We start from the raw sequence: 7,500 nt of genomic DNA on the forward strand, positions 1-7,500 counted from the left end.
AGAGAGGTTACTAATGACCATCGACTAATCCTCTCACATCTTAAACAGCACTAACCTGTAAAGCGATTCTCTTGCCTATTCCAAAGGGTACACATCAGCGTTAATAATCTCCTGTCAGTTTTCGATGCAAGCGACGTCTCCAACAAATTAACAATGATTAAATACCTTTTTATTGCTTTCTTTTGTAGAGATCGGATCGACTTTCACTGGCACACAAATCCGGTGTTGTCCGCTTCTCTGAATCACCGCGAGACTGGGCATCCTGGAACAATGCCAAGTGGGTAACATGCAACTGGGCATGAGAAAAGGTAAACATTTCCTCGCTTTGCCATCGTTGCATGCCACTCAACAGGATGTCGGAAACAACTGTGAATCAGTCACTTTCGTAAAGACTTGACCTAACTCTCTGCCACTGCAAAGGTCATTTAAAAGTAAAGAAACGGTGTCCGTTTCGAATGTTACGTACCAGAAAAGTAACTAAACAAAGGGGTAACTGGAACAGGAACTTCAACCATTTGTCCTCAAAGTTTTAAGTACAGAGCAAAAGGTAATGTAAGGGAGTGTTTCAGCTTTAATACAAAGTAAAACACAAAATTAATCAGGTGCGCTCCTGTAAAAGAGTAACAAAATGAATTATGGAAATATATCTATATTTTAACAAATATATATAGAAATCATGAAATACAACTATCAAAGAATAGGATGTCAACACCTCAATGCAGAGAAAACAAAACAAGCCCTTGGCATTTGAGAATATATTCTATTTCTGGGGTCTCCGCAGCAACATCTATTATCTGCCCATAAACAGCGAGAGAAAATAACAAAACAACTAGAAGAGAGAAGAGGTGAAACACGAGAAGCAAGTTCATCCATCAATGGTTTCCTTCTCTCTCTCTCTCTCTCTCTCTCTCTCTCTCTCTCTCTCTCTCTCTCTCTCTCTCTCTCTCTCTCTTTTAAATCTCCGAGTCATCATGGCCACTCCCTTGCCGCCTTTCTCGCTCTGATTCTCCCAGTCTCGACCTCAAGGAAGGATGAGAAAACTTCGACTGGAGGTTTTCTCTCTCTTTTTCTTCTTCATCACTTTTTTTTTTTTTTTTTGGCAAAATCGAATGGTAAGTTGATTATTGCCTCAAGGTTATAAAGTTGTTGGCGCCCGTCCTTGAATGCATGATTGAAGCAACGATTTGTAATTATGTTGCGATTGTGTACTATGCACATACGAAATGCCGCTTAATCAATTTTTGTGTTACATTGTCAGCAGTACTGAAAACTAATAAAAATGTACTCAGAGATAATAATACAGTTATCGCAATACCTTTCACCGTTCTCAGTTAGTTTTATTTTATTATCACAATTATAATACGCTGTACATATACCACTCAAAAACGCAGTAATATAAGGGAAGGTCGATACGAATAACCCAGACCCTAGGGACGTTATCTGCTGCCCCTTAAGTCGAACTATATACTAAATACCTTCAGTCTGCATACTTGTATGACGTAGAGTTTGCATTCCGTAGATTACCGTAGCTAATCAGCAAAAAATAAATTAACATAGAATGTGTTAAATTATACAAAGATTTTGTTCCTCATTACTTAACAAGTGCAAAATCTGTGAGATAAAAATCGCATTCTTGAAAGAGAATAGAAAAATGACTGTCCAAAATTAAGTTATTACTGGTTGGATTATCAGTTTTGTTTAGATTTTCATACTAGTAAAAAGCTCGCATTATTATCATTCCTAATAGCAGTTGTTTTTTATGTTTTTGTTAAGTTGATAAATATTCTTATCATTAAGAGCTATGTCGTTTTTTTGCGTTTATTTTCACAAAAACGCACAATTCCAGGTGTAAGGATCCACATGAATGTTCATTTGTGTAGAGAGCGTGTAAATACATGGATTTAAAACGGTGTTTGCAAAACAAATCCTTAAAACTGACGCAAGAATGTTAGTATTACAAACTGTTCAATCCCATCTCAAGTTGTATTTGATTACATATTAGCAATACAATGCATGTACATACACAAACACAAACACACGCACACACCACACACTTATATATATATATATATATATATATAATATATATATATATATATATATATATAGATATATATATATATATATATATATATATAGTTTTTAGGGTTTGTATCTATTATTATTATCATTATCATTATCATTATTATTAGTCACATACAAATGTGCTTTAAAAAGACCGTTTGCTTCCACATGACAAATTATGCGTGGGCTTTTTACTTTCACTCAAATGTAATTATGTCAAAAGAAAGTCATTCTAATCAAGATGGACCATCTAGAATTACAATTCGTGTACTGGATTATTTTGTGATGTAAAAACATCAAAACAAAAATCATTAACTCGACAGACGTCAGGTGGTGTACATTGAATCAAATCTTGCCTATCATATGTCTACCTGAAATGACGTCACTGGAAAATGTCGGCAATACTTGAAGTAAAAGCTTTAAAGAACACGGTAGCGAGAAATGACAATATTCTGGCAGGGCCAATCGAGGAGCAATTCTTATGTTACCGGACTTCAATTACAGAAAGAGAGACTTTCTCCTGCAGGCCTCGTGGCCATTTCAGCTTCCATAAAATCGTTATTAGATTTCTCTCTCCCTTGATTCCCTCCATATTTGTTTGCGCCTTCTCTGGGACTTTTGTTCAGAGAAAGCTCAGCTCGAGAAAAGCCAGGTCAGCATTCCTAACCCCTCTCATTTTCTGCTAGTTCATTCATTGCTATCTCTCTTTCTGTTTAATCTTGGGTTTTCTCTCTCACTCTCTCTATCTCTCACGAGCGGGTCTACACACTCACACACACACACACACACACACACACACACACACATATATATATATATATATATATATATATATATATATATATATATATATATATATATATATAACCATATATATATATATATATATATATATATATATATATATATATATGATGAGTATTTATTATGGGCTCGAACCTTTCCCTAAAGTTAAAAAAACTTTAACAAACGTACATTGATTTACTTTTAACTTCTTACCATTGAACTGGGAGTATTGCATCCCTAGTAAGAAATCACTTAGAAAAAAAGGGGTTATGCCATACTTTTCCAACTGGTAATACGAGAGAACACTATTGAAAAAAAATTATCTGAGAGAGACAGAAAGAGAGAGAAAGAATTGAAAGATTGGAATGACTGGTTACTGGTTTCTATAAACACGAGACGATCAAAAGAGTTGGAGATTTCAATGCGCGCAAAAAAGTAATCTCACACGTGAACTAAAAGTGAAGGCTTCAATAGTTTTAATGAAATTAGTTTAATATTCTTATGATCAATGTTGTTGATGTTGTTATTGTTGTTGTTTGTGGTAGTCAATCAATATTACGAAATAACGATTATGAAAAAATTATAAGAGCAAAAATAAAAACTATCAATAAAGAATTAAGAATAAATAACAAAAAAGGAAGATCAAAGACGAACAACACACGTGACATTCTTATATTATTTGTTTTCCTGTTCACATTATTTCCAAATTTTCAACAGACTGGTCTAACGTTTCCGTCGAGGTTAAGCCTCTGTCTTTTATCCTAGTTTTTTTCTTCACCTTCTGCTTTGCTTTGTTGTTTCTTCACCTTCTATTAATTTTGTTTTCACTTACACATAGTATTTTCTTCACGTTTCTTTACCTTTTTTTCGTTCGCCCACAATTTGTTTTTCCTTCACCGCACTCTTTATATCCATCACCTTCCGCTTTACTTATGCGTCACCTACCCTTCTTTTTCGCTCACCTACACTTCTTTTTTCTACAACATCCTTTTCTTTTTTATGCCCCTACATTTTGCTTTTCCTTCACATTCCTCTTTCTTTTTTTTTATTTCCTCTTCTCTTTGCTCTATCTTCAACTTCCTCTCTATCTTTTTTTTTTACCTTTATTTTATTTTCCTCTTTGCTCTACCCTCACCTTTCTCTCTATCTTTTTTTCTTTATTTTACTTTAATCTTTGCTTTACCCTCACCTTCTTCTTTGTTTCGCGTCATGACTACTCAGATTGCATCATTATGTTTCCAGCAAATTGAAATTCGCAAATAAACAGAAACTGGTTTGGAAAGTATCCAGTAGATTTGAAAACAAACGGACTCGAAAAATTTGAGAGAATATGCCTCTTGAAGAATGACGTTTGCTGAGAACAGGAATATTTGGAAAAGTTTAATATTGTAATGCTATTAGTGCCATTCTTGTTATCGTTCTAATTAAATAAATCAAATGGCTGTTAATTCAACGGGGTGTTCATATATAACGATAGAAAAACAAAATAAGTCAGCAAATCAATTAAAAGTGAACTCCCCGAGAGATTGTGCAGGCGCAGTTTTAAATAGATATGAATAAATAGATTGGATGACCCATGTTTTCGAATCATACCATGTATTGTCACTTAATCGCGATCACTAACTCAATTAAAAAACTAAATAAATATTCACCAATACTTATGGTAGTGGTAGTATTAGTAATCTTGATGGTAGCTCTTATTGTTGTCAGTGTTGTTGTTGGTGTAACTAGAATATTGAAGAAGAAAATAAATGTTTGCAAATGAACTAATCTCTATAAGGGTAGATGTTACGACATGTTTAAGTACAACTGTCGTCTATACAAAATCCAAAACAAACTTTAAAAATCTTCCGTGGATTGTTACAGTAAGCCATATCGTTGCTTCATTCAACTTATAATATGACGACTTTCTGCCCAACAAGAGCCCAGAAATGGGGCCATGTATCAAAATCCACATCATGCATGAACGAGTCTCTTCTTTGCTCTCTGAGCTAGACAAGGAGGGCGAACTTACATCCTCTTTGGAAAACTTTAGTTTCATAAAGACCCTTAGTGTTTAAACTCAAGGTCTAGACCTTGGTGTACAGATGTTTTCGTTAGACATAAATCACAGTAAGTGTCTAAGGCATTGAAATTCCTTATATAATAACCACCCGAAAAAATTGGATGCTTCATTAATATTCTTTCGTTGAAAAATACGACATAGAAAATGTCTACTATCATAAAGAAAATTACTAATGTATTTATATGGATTTCTGAGTTGCGCTTATTCGTATGCTACCAACGATAAGACCTCTTTCCCTTCCTCTCTCTCTCTCTCTCTCTCTCTCTCTCTCTCTCTCTCTCTCTCTCTCTCTCTCTCTCTCTCTCTCTCTCTGCCTGAAAGCTCGGTACCAAGTACAAAAAGGTACGCACCTGTCATGAGGTAAATTTTCCATTTTTCTCTTCTTAAATAACTCCCATGATCTGATTTAAAAACAACATAAAAAGAAAGAAAAGGTGATTAAGAGAAAACGAGGATTCAGTACGCGTTCATATATCGTTTAAGATACTCCCTTTCACTGAGATAATTTTTTTTTTTTAATGAAAAGCAAATGGATGGGGATACAATACCTTTTCTAGATCAGATCAGACGTGACCGCAATGTTAAATTTTTTCGTAATCAATGTACACGTGCAATGTGTACTATATGCATGTATTTGTGTATGTCAATGTATATGCATGTATATACATATATATGTATATATACATAGAAATATATATATACTACATACATATTGATATGTATGTATGTTTATTATTATAAAATATTATTTTGCCGCTAATTCACACGACTTATTATTTCCTCAAATGAAAAGTCATCAATATTGACCGCGTTTCATGTTAGGAATAAATTACACGCAAAGGAATATATATATGATAAGAGCTGTTCCCCGACTAGGAGGAAGGATCACATATCACTTATCACCTATGGGTATAGATTGTTCCTAATGTAAAGTTGATTCATTCTTCCTCTTTTTTAACTGTTTATATTTTTATTGCATTTTAACATGTATATATATATATGTATGTGTGTGTATATAAATAAATAAATATATACATATAAATATATATAAATATATATATATATATATATATATATATATATATATACATATATATATATATATATATATATATATATATATATATCTGCATGTATATATGTGTGTGTAACTCTGCGCGTATATAAGAGTGTGTATGATTGTGTGTGTGGTAAATTCACAGATATATAATTAAGTGGGTGGTTTCTCTGTTCCTTTGCCCACCGAGTTCCATCTACTAAATGATGTGCCAACCATCACGGATATTTCAACAGCATAATATCACAGGTATAATCATCAATCAGTCTTGTCAGACACCGAACTATTGATGTATCAAACGCCGCCTGGTGTCATAGAGAAAGGTAAACGTCACGTCGGGAATAACAGTCGTTGCATTTTGACACCACTGTTACCAAATACTTCTGCCCCAAAGAAGAGATGAAAAACTGGTGGAAAGGTTCTGTACTCAGCCTGCCGAACTCGGTTTAATTCAAACCTCATTGTAAGTTAAGGCGAGCTATAAAATATGAATAGGTCTATACTTGAGATTCTAAATCTTAAACAAATGATACGGGAACACTGAAAATTAATAGGTTTGATAAAACAAATACAATCATACAGAACAAATTATTTTTTGTCTATTTGCAGAGCTAACTAATGCATTTCAGCCACTAACAAAACTTTTAAATAAATCACATCAAATACTTCAACCGGAAAAAATTCTTGTACTTTTTACTTTGTGAAAGTAATTTTTTCTCTCCAACACGTCTGAATTTCTGGCAGAAAATTGTTTGAAATCTTGAAAGCTTTTCATCCGCTATAAGATCAGTGAGATGTCGCACCGCTTAACTGTAAAAACAATGAAGAGCATCTACAGTTTTGTTTATATTATTTTACATAAGAACAGATAGGTCTCACCACTGATGACAGGAGTGCCTGGAATAATGTAAGTACATAATGTATCTAAAGGGCTAATCTAGCTTCTAGCAACCTGCTGTTTATTAATAAGTTTATATTTGAATACAACGTGAAAATTGTAAAAAGACTGAATAGCTGGATTCTTTTCTTGAAACAAAAGACAGAGATAATTATCTACACTATCAAAGTCAATAAACTTATATATACTCTCGCATCGACATCAGTGAATAAGTGAATGTCCCAAACTCTCCACTTACAATATGATGGCGAGATCATTGATCACAGACAAACTTAAGCAAAACTGCATACAAGCGTCAGGAACAAGATTGCTTCTACAGGAAGCTGTAGATGAGAAGTAAGAAGAGAAAGTAAGACAACAGAGCCTGAGGGACAACATTTGCAATGGAGAGACGGGGGCGGGGGTGAATCAAACTCTGAACTTTTACGTTATGGTGATTTTAGGATGAAAGACAAAAAAGGGTTGCTCAGAGAACTAAAGCTATTAGTAGGAAGCTTAGCTAACACAATATACGAATTTATCCTTACTGACGATAACGAAAAGATTGACAACTACATGTTGAGCAAATGAATTTTCATGATATCTTAGCGATAAAATTATCAGCAGAACAATCTTTTAGCTCGACACCAT

At 33.8% G+C, this 7,500-nt stretch overlaps 1 protein-coding gene across 2 annotated transcripts in view; it reads right to left on the minus strand.

Moving 5' to 3' along the window:
• LOC135219643 (proclotting enzyme-like) overlaps window positions 1–7,500 on the minus strand; it is a 172,670-nt gene that overhangs the window by 109,754 nt on the left and 55,416 nt on the right. The window lies entirely within an intron of this gene.

Source organism: Macrobrachium nipponense, chromosome 1, assembly GCF_015104395.2.
Source record: "Macrobrachium nipponense isolate FS-2020 chromosome 1, ASM1510439v2, whole genome shotgun sequence".
Taxonomy (NCBI): Eukaryota; Metazoa; Arthropoda; class Malacostraca; order Decapoda; family Palaemonidae; genus Macrobrachium; species Macrobrachium nipponense.